This window comes from Cervus canadensis, chromosome 26 (assembly GCF_019320065.1).
Source record: "Cervus canadensis isolate Bull #8, Minnesota chromosome 26, ASM1932006v1, whole genome shotgun sequence".
NCBI classification, from domain to species: Eukaryota; Metazoa; Chordata; class Mammalia; order Artiodactyla; family Cervidae; genus Cervus; species Cervus canadensis.
Window position 1 is genome coordinate 33,916,072 of NC_057411.1, and position 13,129 is coordinate 33,929,200.

A 13,129-nucleotide genomic window follows, 5' to 3' on the forward strand; every position below is an offset into this window, starting at 1 on the left:
AATGCCGTCTCAACTAAAGATCACCCAAAATGTCCCGCCTGACTAACGCTTCCCTTATCACTTCCACAAACCTCCCTTTAAATATGAAGCCTCCCTGATCCCTCGCTCGCTCAGCCTGGTCGTTAGGCTGACTGTTGCCCATCCTTGCCTGAATAAAGGTAACCTACCTCCATTGAGGTCATCTCTCCTTTTTTCCTGCCTCGGCCGGAACTATATCTTACATCCTACCTCCAGTTTAATGAGTGATTTCTGGGCATGAGCTTCTAGGTCATTCTCTGAGCTGCCAAATATGCTGCGTTTCTGGCAACATTTAAGATTAACAGCCAGTCTAACAGGTTTGGTCTTTTCTTGGAATGTGAGTGACTTCCTCTCTGCCTTTCTGTGAACACTCAGATGGGAGTTATCTGATAGGAAAAGAAAGGAGATAGGAGAAGCCTCCTAAAATCATCAAGAGAGAAAGAAAAAGGAAGGGGTGAAGAAAGAGAGAAGGGGCGGTATGAATCTAAGAATGACCCAAAGAAGAGTAGCTCTCCTTTACAGATCTGAAACCAGAGACCCACACGTTTAAGCCAAAATCACAAGTCAAAGCACTCAAGCTCACCTTACAGTAACTTGGGAGGAGTGTCCTAGAGCTTTAAGGTGACAGTTTATAAGAGGAGACCCAAAGTAGATGTTGGAAACCTTTCAGTTCCCATCTCACAGTTGCTCATGACACTAATATCAACATGGGAAGATGGTTTACAGCATTTAGCTCAAAATCTGCAGTCCACTGGGCTTTCCAGGTGACGTTAGTGGTGAAAACAACAACAACAACAAACCCACCTGCCAACGCAGGAGACTAAGAGGTGCAGTTTGGATCCCTGGGTGGGGCAGATCCCCTAGAGGAGGGCATGGCAACCGACTTCAGTATTCTTGCCTGGAGAATCCCATGGACAGAGGAGCCTGGTGGGCTACAGTCCATGGAGTTGCAGAGCCAGACACAACTGAACTGACCAAGCATGCATGTGCGGTCTATTTTCACACATCAAATGCCATCACGCCACAACACCCCTGTCCAAGTAGGCTTTGATTAAAAGACACAGATATTGACACAGGCCCTAACCTTTCAACGCTTTGAAGAATATCCTTATTCCAATAAACTGGATCACAATAAGAACTGAAATATTAAAAGGCCTTGAGACCAAAAGTTTTTTCTATGGAGAAGAATCAGGGATTTCATATATATATATATGTGTGTGTGTGTGTATGTGTGTGTATTCAAATCTGGGTGTGATAAGCATCTTACAACTCTCATTTTTCTTCAGATGAAAAAGAAATTGCTGTTCTCTGTCTGCAAGCATTTCTTGTTGCTTGACTAACCCTTGCACAGCGGTCCACTGCTGCTGGGGTGTGAGATCTTGAGAGTGAAATCTATTAGAGCATGAAAGAAGGGGAAGTGACCTGCTGACTTCCAAACAGAGCCAGCTCAGGAAATGTGAAAAGAAGCAAATATAACGGGTGAGAGAGAAATTACAGCCCTCAAATGTATCGTAATGATGAGGGATGAGCCGTCACTGGCATCTTGATTAAACATGTTTGCTTCTGTGATTCCACTTACGGCCAAGTCAGAAATTCATCTTCCCTGCAATTTTCGCATCTTGTAGGGGACCAGGCAAAGTCATCTGGGTGCTTACAATAAGCATTTATTTTGAGGACAGATGATCTGCCCTGGCAGCTGGTTAAATGAACGGACCATTCCCTCCTTCTTCCTTTGTCTCCTCTGTTATCGACTACCAGGAGGTGGAATATGTGATTTGTTTGGAGGCAAATCTGAAGACAGAAGTCCACTGATGGACTTCAGAAAATCTTCCAGACTCTCTGAATTAAGTTGAAAATAGGCTTCACCGCTGTACCCTGGAGTCTGCTTCTCGGATGCTTCAGTGTCTTTAAGTGAGAGTGTTTCATGATGGCTGCATTTGAAGTAGTCTCAGAAAGTTTTAATCACTCCAGGTTTGTTTTTGACCTTCAGTTAGTCTTGACATCACTTTTCCTGTGCTACTTCACAATAAGCATTCCCTTAGAAGAAAACCTTTAACTAGACTACCTAGGAGCATAATTCCCATATTCTGTATAAATTCCTCCCATGGAGGAATCAGAGATAGCAACGAGCCTCTCCATGAAAGCATCTCTGTCGGAAACTTGCAACTTGTGGGAAAAAAGACATACTTTTATTTTCTCTCCAACTTCAGCTTTATTTGCTTTTGAGGTCTGCATGTGGAGGCTAGCTGCATCCATCTACTTGATTTTAATTTGTCTTTGTACAAACAGCTTGCATGAGCTCACTAAGCAGTTTATCAAAAGATAAACACCATCACTGCAGAATTTTAACACAAAAGAGCATTATCCCTACCTCATTAACAATGAAGGACTTGAAGGAAAATGCCCAGACATATTGATTGCTAAGACCATGGAAGGAAGGTTAAAAGGACTTTTTCCCTTTTCAAAGCTTTGATTACATCATAATGAGTGCAGGACAAATTCTTTGAGGTTAGGCTTTGTCTTGATCTAATTCACATCATTTGTGGTTCCTTGAACACAAAATGCTGGTTAACACAGCAGGTGCCCAATAAGTAGCTGAATTGTTGACTTGCGTGACAGAAATCCACCTGTCTGTGGCCAAAAAAATTAAGTCAGTTCACCCTCAATTGTTTGATATTTAGGGTTTCTCCAGTCTCCTCTAGAAATGTAAGTTGATTAGACACTATGTCAATCTGTGTCTCTCTTGAGGATTTTTCGTCTCTGTCCTTCCTTCCCCTCACTCTCCTCCCTCCTTTTCTAATTAGTTACCAATCATTCTCAATAAATTATAAGAATGACAGATTAACTCCCGATGGTAACAGAATACGATGACTAAGATGCACATTTACAATTATTTACAAAATAACTTTAAAACAAAGTCACTTCATGTCTACTTTCTCTCTTAAAACTGCACCCTTAAAACTGCATTTCACCTCGACTCTTGCTATCTGAGATAAACTGAACATCACAGGGGAAAACATAAGCATTTTCTCTAACCTGGGACCCATGAAATTACATGCAAACTTTTTTTTGGTATTCTCATTTTTCTGGGGTTCAAGGTCCACAGATTTCATCAAATTCTCAAAGAGATATTCAATTCCCAAAAGAATGAAAGTCCAATATGTTAGGTTACTACTTTTTGCTTTGATCATGCTGTTGTTATTTAAGTCTTATTTTCTCTGTTTCCTTTAGGATCTGGCCTAAGATTTAAGTAAGAAAAATTTAATTCATTTTAAAGAGTGGTCTTTTGATGTATTTAAAAATTTTTTTAAGAGTGGTCCTTTAAAATACAAGATTGTCCTCCCTTCTCTATTTAACAGTAAAATTTTTTATGGAATTAGTGACAGAAGATAGCACTCTGTGTGTGTGTGTGTGTGTGTGTGTGTGTGTGTGTGTGCTCACATGTGGATCTTGTGCTGAAACGACAATAGCCAAGTGAAAAGAGTACAATCCTCTTGCCCCACCCAAGGGAGCAAGGTTGATTCCCAAACTTATCAATGATAAGTTACTCACCAGCAGCTGATTTCTGCATAAGAAAGAAGCCACTGGAGTAATTCTGGCTACTTGCATGATCAATATCAACTGAAGAAAGCTGAGCGCTGAAAAATTGATGCTTTTGACCTGTGGTGTTGGAGAAGACTCTTGAGAGTCCCTTGGACTGCAAGGAGATCCAACCAGTCCATCCTAAAGGAGATCAGTCCTGGGTGTTCATTGGAAGGACTGATGCTGAAGCTGAAACTCCAGTACTTTGGTCACCTCATGCGAAGAGTTGACTCATTGGAAAAGATCCTGATGCTGGGAGGGATTGGGGGCAGGAGGAGAAGGGGACGACAGAGGATGAGATGGCTGGATGGCATCACCGACTTGATGGACATGAGTTTTAGTAAACTCCGGGAGTTGGTGATGGACAGGGAGACCTGGCGTGCTGAGATTCATGGGGTGGCAAAGAGTCAGACACGACTGAGTGACTGAACTGAACTGATCAACTGCTACAGATGAATTGATTTAGGTGGGCTGACTATTTTCCTTGTTGCGTGCAAAAATGAACAGGCTGACAAAACACGGTTTTTTCCATTTCGAGTGGAAGAAGTATCACCCTTGTGCACAATGCATACTTTCTAGTCCATGGGTTCCATTCCTAAATTCAAGCTGCACCATCCTTCCAAAGGTCCCCAGGCCTTCCAAACTCAGCTGAAGTCTGACTTCCTTCAGATAGCCTATCCTGGGACATCCCTGGTGGTCCAGGGGTTAAGAAACCACCTTCCACTGCAGTTCGATTCCCGGTCGAAGAACTAAGATCCCACAAGCTGCGGGGTAACCAAGCCTGCTAACCACAACTAAGACCCAACGCAGCCAAAAGTAAATAAATATAAAAAAGAAAGAAAGCCTATCCTGGTAAATCTCCTCCCAAGTCTGCTGATTGCATTTTCCAATAGCCCTCAGTTACAACTGTGCTGTCATGACTCAAGAAGACAACTACTTTAGACGGCTGAGTTTTCTTGCTAGCTGAAGGTATAAATGTTTAATTACCCCTACTTTCTTTTAAATTGTTTGTGGCAAAGGATAAGACGGAATTCCATCAGATGGAATCTGAATCAAAATGGAAATTTCTACATGAAAGGGGACAAAAGGCACACATTTCCCATTATAATTAATAAGTCCTGGGGCTATAATGTGCATGGGGACTATAGTTAATAAAACTGTGTTACATACCTGTGTTGTATGCTCGTAAGTACCTAGGGGAATGGATCTTGAAAGTTCTCGTCATGAGATAAAGATTTGTAACTATGTATGGTGAGGCATGTTAACTGGACTTACTGTGGTGATCATTCTGTAGTATTTAAAATACTGAAGCATGTTGTTGTTCACCTGAAACTAATATAATGTTATGTCAATTATACTTCATTAAAGATGGGTATATCTGGACTTCCCTGGTGGCATGGTGGATTAAAAATCCACCTGCCAATGCAGGGGACATGGGTTCGATCCCTGGTCTGGGAAGATTCCACATGCTGTGGAGCAGCCAAACCCATGGAGCACCTAACTAAGCTCATGGAGCACCTAAGCCTGTGCACCATGACTGCTGAGCCTGAGCCCTAGAGCCCATGCTTTGAAACAAGAGAAGCCACCGCAATGAGAAGCCGGAATATTGCAATGAAGAGTAACCCCCATGTGCCACAACTAGAGAAAGCCTGAGCAAAGCCACTAAGACCCAGTGCAACCAAAAATAAATAAAATAAATAACAAAAAATTTTTAATGGGAATTTCTATGTGCCAAATAAATAGTACGTGGAAATCAGTGCCCATTTTTCGGTCCTTCTTAATCAGTGAAATCAGAGCTGACTCATTTGAAAAGACCCTGATGTTGGGAAAGATTGAGAGCAGGCCGAGAAGGGGACGACAGAGGATAAGATGGCTGGACGGCATCACCGACTCAATGGACATGGGTTTGGGTGGACTCCGGGAGTTGGTGATGGACAGGGAGACCTGGCGTGCTGTAGTTCATAGGGTCGCAAAGAGTCGGACACGAATGAGCGACTGAACTGAACTGAATCAGTGAAAGTTGCTCAGTCGTGTCCTACTCTTTGCAACCCCATGGACTGTAGCCTGCCAGGCTCCTCTGTCCATGGAATTCTCTAGGCAAGAATACTGGAGTGGGTAGCTGTTCCCTTCTCCAGGGGATCGTCCCAACCCAGGGATCGAACCCAGGTCTCCCTGACTGCAGGCAGATTCTTTACCATCAATTTTTTGAAATAACTTGACCTTCCATGATGGTGATGAGTATTTTTGCCTGGGTTTCTCAAAAGGCAAGTCTTAAGCCAAAGCGTCTATGAATTATTCTATAAAGAGGGCTCAGTCCCGGAAGACAGAACGTGGGCAGCAGAGAAAGTCAGGGGGCTGACCTGAGCTGGCCACTGCTTGATCCCTCAACCTGGTGGCTCCATCTTCCAAGAGGCCAAATGGGTGAAGGAGACTTGGAACAATCCCTCTGGGAGGAAGAGTGCATCTACCAGCCCCCCTACATTGCCCACATCGCCACTACCACCACACAGAAACTTCTGGATTGTAAACATGGGTGCTGAGAGGTGTCACAGGCTCCAGCACCAATAGAGACACCCCAGTGCAGGAGGCTCGGGCATAAGGATAGCGCTGTCAGGATGAACCTGCCAGAAACCAGCTGGAGCGCAGAGAACTGCCGAGAATGAGGGGCCTCAGCCTCAGGACAGGGGAGGTCCAGACGTCTGTAATGTTGCCTAACAGGTGTCTGATACAATGAGCATGAGCCTTAGACTCTGTTTCATCCACAGGGTCTGTTAAGGTATGAAGAGCTCTTGGCCTCAAGTAACTGACTTATTATATGACTCAGTCATTACAAGAACTGAGTTCTTATATTTACTTATTAAATTTTGCTGATTCCACCTCTATTTGCAGGTACTGAAAAGCTGCCACTTCCGTTTGTCAGTTTTCCTACCTGCGGCAGCTTCCCTGTCTCCTCCTAGCTTGCTCCTCTTAATCTGTGAAGGGTCCGAAAACCCTAGAGAGCTGAACTTGAATTTGCACGCAGATGGAGAACACACAGGCTGAGTGAGGCCAAAGAGGGTGACTGGGGCTGAGACTGAAAATGCAGAATTACTAGGAGTGTGACATTTATTCAAAGATCTCTTTCTATGGAGGCAGAGGGGGGAGCGTGTATTTGGGAGGTTAGAGGATTCCGTGAAATATGGTGAATCTGGTACTGAGCATCTATCGTGATGATTCTCTCTGTTTATTCACAGGTTCTTGCCTTTATTCCAGTTAAATGAAATGATGGCATAGCTGAATTTCAGATAAATGAGACTCTACCATATTTGGTTTTCACTACGCTGTGTGTATTTGAACTTAATGATATTGTTATACTGCCTGTGATTTACTTGAAGATACTTCAGCATAAACAGTGTGAGACAGGGGTGTGTGTGTGTGTGTGTGTGTGTGTGTGTGAGCGCGCGCACACATGTGCGCACTTTATTCTTCACCCTAGGGGATGTCCATTAACATCTAAAGTACCCTCATCAGGAACCCACACTTCATTAGTTAGCATTTGACAGACTCTCATAGTTCATAAACCAGAGGTCTGTTATAGAGTTCAACTACTGTTATCTCCAACCAGCCCTAAAGAGTTTGTAATTAGGATAAGGAAAATACATTTTCACTGATAAAATGAGTGGTCAAAACATGTGGGTCGGCCAGAAATACTAGATAGGTACCTCTTGGCAGGATCAGAGAGGCATCACCTAAGCTTTTGTTCCACCCTGTGCCCAGCCACTGACGGAATTCTGTTGCTGGCTTCCAACAGGAACAGGATACGACTGCATCATGGCTTCCATGCAAGGGGCTTGTTGAGGCATTCACAAGGGAAGGAAGCAGGGTTAAAAAGAATGAAATAAAGTCATTTGCAGCAACATGGATGAATCTAGAGATTGTCATGCTGAGTGAAGTAAGAGAGGAGGAGAAATAGCAAATGACAAACACATTCTATGCAGAATCTAAAAAGAAATATAAATGAACTTACTTGCAAAACAGAAACAGATAGGCAGACTTAGAGAATGAACTTAAGATTGCTGCGGGGGCTGGGGGGGAAGCATAGGGGAAAGGGATAGTTAAAGAGTTTGGGATGGACATGTACACACTGCTATATTTAAAGTGGATAGCCAACAAGGACCTAGTGTATAGCATGGGGAACTCTGCCTATGTGGCGGCCTAGATGGGAGAGGAGTTTGCCGGGAGAATGGATACATGTACATGTATGGCTGAGTCCCTTTGCTGGCCATCTGGAACTATCACAACATTGTTCATCAGCTACACTACAATACAAAATTTAAAAAAAATTTTTTAAAGGGTAGGAGGCAGGGATTCATGAAGCCTGCAGATGGGGTATGTGGCTGTTTTTGTCCCTAATAGTGGTAGAATTTAGTATGATGTGGGATTCTATTCCCATGGGCTTCTTCATCCTCTCACTGAGTTGGCCAAAGTCAGTTCCCAGCATACACGGCCAAACGAGTCTCTTGTGGCGCCATCTATGTTTCTGTAATCCTAGTCCTCTCACTGTACCTTTACAGGTCAGAGAACCAGGGACACAGGAGAAGATGCCTGCTGGTGTGAGGATGCCCGGCACAAATGGGCGCTGCTGCTCATGGAACTCCCCTACCTCCCCCGGGAGGTGGGACTCCAGCAGCTGAAACATGCAGCGGAGTAACCCTGGGGCTGGTGGTGATGGCCATGTGTCACTTCCTTTAGCAACTGAGGGTTAGAGCATCATACACAAATCATCACCCCTGAAGCCAGTTCTCAGCTGTAGGCTGCCCAGGGCTCTCTCTATAAACTGGAGAGTAAACGTACTCCTTAGTCCCCAAAGTATTCTGGGAGGATGCTACATGTTTCTTTAGTCTCAATAAATAGCTGAATAGGTCATAGTCATAGTCCTCAAGGAGCTTATGATCTAATGAGAGAACTATACAAGTGGACCGGGCAAGAACACTGGAACCGGTTGCCAGGTAGCCATTTCCTTCTCCAGGGAAGGAAATGCTGAGAACCAACTCAGGGATAGGATCCATGTCTCTTCGTCTCCTGCATTGGCAGGCAGATTCTTTACCACTAAGCCACTTGGGAAGCCCAACAGTAACTATAAGGGAAATTAAAATAAAAAATATCTCCTTGATTGAATCAATACTAAATGTTAATATATATCAATAATACAAGATTACATATAAAGTAAATAAATGTGTTTGTTCATGTCATACAGTAATATTACATTGATGAGTTCATTAAAATAACAATAAGCCTATTACATGTTAGCATAAATAACATATGTTGATGAAAAATAACTATTTTCTGAAACAAAAAGAGAGTTTTAGTGTGAAGAATGGCCTCATTTTACATAATTGCAACTCTCTTTAATGTCTGGCTTAATAGAGGCAGCTGGATTGACGTATCTGTGCCTGCAGTCAGTCTGCCGCAATATACTGTTTTGTTTGATGTCTCTGAAGAAAAGCTGCCTCACACAGCTCTGTGCTTAGAAAGAAGAACATCACAGACACCCCCCTCCCTGAAAGGCAAGAGCTTATATGCTACATATAAAACTTGTATGCTTGGGGACCTCTCACCCAGAGGGACCTTGAAAACTGACCTCAGCTCAAAGGTAAGTTTTGAAGAATAAGTGAGAGTTGTCAAGGTGAAAAACAAGACAAGAACATTCTAGGTCATGTGCGCATGCTAAGTCGCTTCAGCCGTGTCTGACTCTGTGCGACCCCATGGACTGTAGCCCACCAGGCTCCACTGTCCATGGGATTCTCCAGGCAAGAGTACTGGAGTGGGTTGCCATGCCCCCTCCTCCAGTTCTAGGTCTGTGCTTCCCAAACAATCACTGTGCACCCTGATTACCTGGGATCTGGGGGTGGGGCTGGAATTCGCTTTTCTAACAAGCTCCCAGGTGATACTGATGCTGCTGGTCCCCAGAACCGCAGTTTGAGTAGCATAAATCTAAGCCAGCGAAAAAGCAGGAATCGAAGGCAAAGTGTCAGGGAGCAGACTGAAGTGCGAGGGAATGGCCTGACTAAAGAGATGAGTACAAGGAGGGCAGTTCCGGAGATGAGGGAAGCAGGCCTGGGCTCGGAGATGACAGTGGTAACTTTTCCCACAGGGAAGCCATGAAAAGGTCTTAAGCAGGAGACAAGTCTGGCTCACATGAAGTATCAGGGATGAGATGGTTGGATGGCTTCACTGACTCAATGGACCTGAGCTTGAACAAACTCCAGGAGATGGTGAAGGACAGGGAAGCCTGGCATGCTGCAGTCCATGGGGTCGCAACTTAGCAAATGAACAACAACAATAAATAACTCAGAACTGCAATAAACACAAGACATATGAGCAAAGTAAGCGTGAAAACTCCAGTGGTCACGTACGGATGTGAGAGTCGGACTGTGAAGAAAGCTGAGCGCCGAAAAATTGATGCTTCTGAACTGTGGTGTTGAGAAGACTCTTGAGAGTCCCTTGGACTGCAAGGAGATCCAACCAGTCCGTCCTAAGGGAGATCAGTCCTGGGTGTTCACTGGAAGGACTGATGCTGAAACTGAAACTCCAATACTTTGGTCACCTCATGTGAAGAGTTGTCTCGTTGGAAAAGACCCTGATGCTGGGAGGGATTGGGGGCAGGAGGAGGAGGGGACGACAGAGGATGAGATGGCTGGATGGCACCAACTCGATGGACATGAGTTTGAGTAAACTCCAGGAGTTTGTGATGGACAGGGAGGCCTGGCGTGCTGGGGTTCATGGGGTCGCAAAGAGTCGGACACGACTGAGCGACTGAACTGAACTGAACTGAACTGAAGCATGAAAAGGATGAAGGGTAGGAAGGTAATATTCTCCGTGGATATTATTACAACAGAATTTATTGGGAAGAACATGTGCTTTGGATGAGGATCGAGTTTGTCTAAATTCCAGCTTTGCCCTCTTCAAAATGTTACCGAGTCAACGTTTCAGAGCTTCAGATCCCATGCCGTGTAAAAAGATACGAATTACATGCACAGAGAACGAGTCTGGTGCATAGTAGGTACTCAAAACACTGAAATGAATAGAATAAAGAATTGTTACAGAGATAATTTAACAAATAAAAACTGGAAGTTATTACTGTTATTTTAATATTAGATGAAAGCATGAAACAAGACAATTGAGCTTAAGGGTTTTGTTTTTTTCAAGAGCAAAAACACTCAGAATGAAGACCAGAGGGGAATCACCTAAAAGTAAATGTTTTCCTACTGATATGCCAGGCAGTGTCAGCCCATAGTCATCCTTAGTAATGGAAGAGGTGGACTTCCCTGGTGGTCCAGGGGTTACGAATCTGCGTTTCCACTGCAGGGGACACGGGTTTGATCCCTGATCTGGGAAGTTCTGCATGCCTCAAGATGCAGCCAAAAAATAAAATAAAAAAATAATGGAAGAGGAGAGAGACGTCAAATGCTGTTGACGATCGGAAGAGAAGGACCTCAGGCCTCAAGCTAATTATTTTTTCTTTTAATACAACTTGGACCCAAAGATCCAATACAAAATTTGAAGGGTTTAAATCTTATATTTTTCCCCCTTCTGGTTTCCTGGTGGTTACAATGGTAGATAATAATGGGCAAAAATACTAAGGGCACAGAGGAAAAAAATCTATGCATATGAAATATAGCCAGTACAGTTTTAAAAGCTCTCTGTCTGCCTGAGCACTCACACTAGGTCTTTCTAGTCCTCTTTCTCTATAACACTTGGCTTGCAGGATCCAGAAATTCCCTCAGCACCACCTGGGATTCTCAGACTCTTAATACCTCATTCTTGGCTTGAAGTGTGAGTTACAGAAGTCACATATGATCTGTCACTTTCTCACTCCATTAGAGCAACCATTGGCTGTCTGACCGTACATTAAAGTTTCCATTACCCTAAAAACAGATTCTTAGCTGGGCAGAATTTGAAAGCCTATTTATTTATCTTGAAGAAAAGGCATATATGGGGTTTGTCTAAATCTCTTGATAGGATATCTGAGGAATTGTTTTTCTTTACTTTGAAAGGAAAGACAAGATAAGAGGAGGTTTATGAGAGAAAGCCAAATGTCAGAAGAGATAGCTCACTTCAGCTGAGTCGTCAATGAGCATGTCTGGACAAACCACATTATCTCAGTGCTACGAGTCTTTGTATCTGTGTGAGTGATTTGTTATTGCTTTATATGAAAATAGGCAGTGTGAGGAGAAATAAGTGACTCGGACAGGGAGACAGTTCAAAGCCAATTTCTGACAAGGCTTTCCTCAGCCCTTGGGGGGCTGATGGTGATTTCCTGGGTCTTTTTAATCACTGGGAATTCATCTTTCTTAAACTTTGTATGCAGGTCAGGGAGCAACAGTTAGAACTGGACAAGGAACAACAGACTGGTTCCAAATAGGAAAAGGAGTACATCAAGGCTGTATATTGTCACCCTGCTTATTTAACTTATATGCATAGTACATCATAAGAAACTTTGGGCTGGAGGAAGCACAAGCTGGAATCAAGATCGCTGGGAGAAATATCAACCTCAGATATGCAGATGACACCACCCTTATGGCAGAAAGTGAAGAAGAACTAAAGAGCCTCTTGATGAAAGTGCAAGAGGAGAGTGAAAAAGTTGGCTTAAAGCTCAACATTCAGAAAACTAAGATCATGGCATCCGGTCCCATCACTTCATGGCAAATAGATGGGGAAACAGTGGCAACAGTGGCTGACTTTATTTTTCTGGGCTCCCAAATTACTGCAGATGTTGACTGCAGCCATGAAATTAAAAGACGCTTACTCCTTGGAAGGAAAGTTATGATCAACCTAGATAGCATATTAAAAAGCAGAGACATTACTTAGCCAACAAACGTCCGTCTAGTCAAGGCTATTTTTCCTTGTGAGAGTTGGAATATAAAGAAAGCTGAGCGCCAAAGAATTGATGCTTTTGAACTGTGGTGTTGGAGAAGACTCTTGAGAGTCCCTTGGACTGCAAGGAGATCCAACCAGTCCATCCTAAAGGAGATGAGTCCTGGGTGTTCATTGGAAGGACTGATGCTGAAGCTGAAACTCCAATACTTTGGTTACCTCATGCAAAGAGTTGACTCATTGGAAAAAACCCTGATGCTGGGAGGGATTGGGGGCAGGAGGAGAAGGGGACGGCAGAGGATGAGATGGGTGGACGGCATCACTGACTCGATGGACATGAGTTTGAGTAATCTCCGGGAGTTGGTGATGGACAGGGAGGCCTGCCATGCTGCAATTCATGGGGTGGCAAAGAGTCAGACACGACTGAGTGACTGAACTGAACTGAATCTTTGTAATTTCAGTATTCTACGCAAAGGACTTGGCTCTTAAAACGTCCTTGCTGTAAGCTCTTAGAACTTCTCACAAAGGGAGAATTAGCCTGTGTTCTATTTTACTTTGTTTTATTTATTTTAATATTTATTTATTTGGCTTCAATGAGTCTTAGTTGTGGCATGTGAGATCTAGTTCCCTGACCAGGGATCGAACCCAGGCCCCCTGCATTTGGAACACAGAG

The 13,129-nt window shown here is 43.6% G+C and overlaps 1 protein-coding gene across 1 annotated transcript in view; it reads right to left on the bottom strand.

Moving 5' to 3' along the window:
* SCD5 (stearoyl-CoA desaturase 5) overlaps positions 1 to 13,129 on the bottom strand; it is a 173,613-nt gene that overhangs the window by 11,214 nt on the left and 149,270 nt on the right. The gene's annotated exons all lie outside the window — the stretch shown is intronic.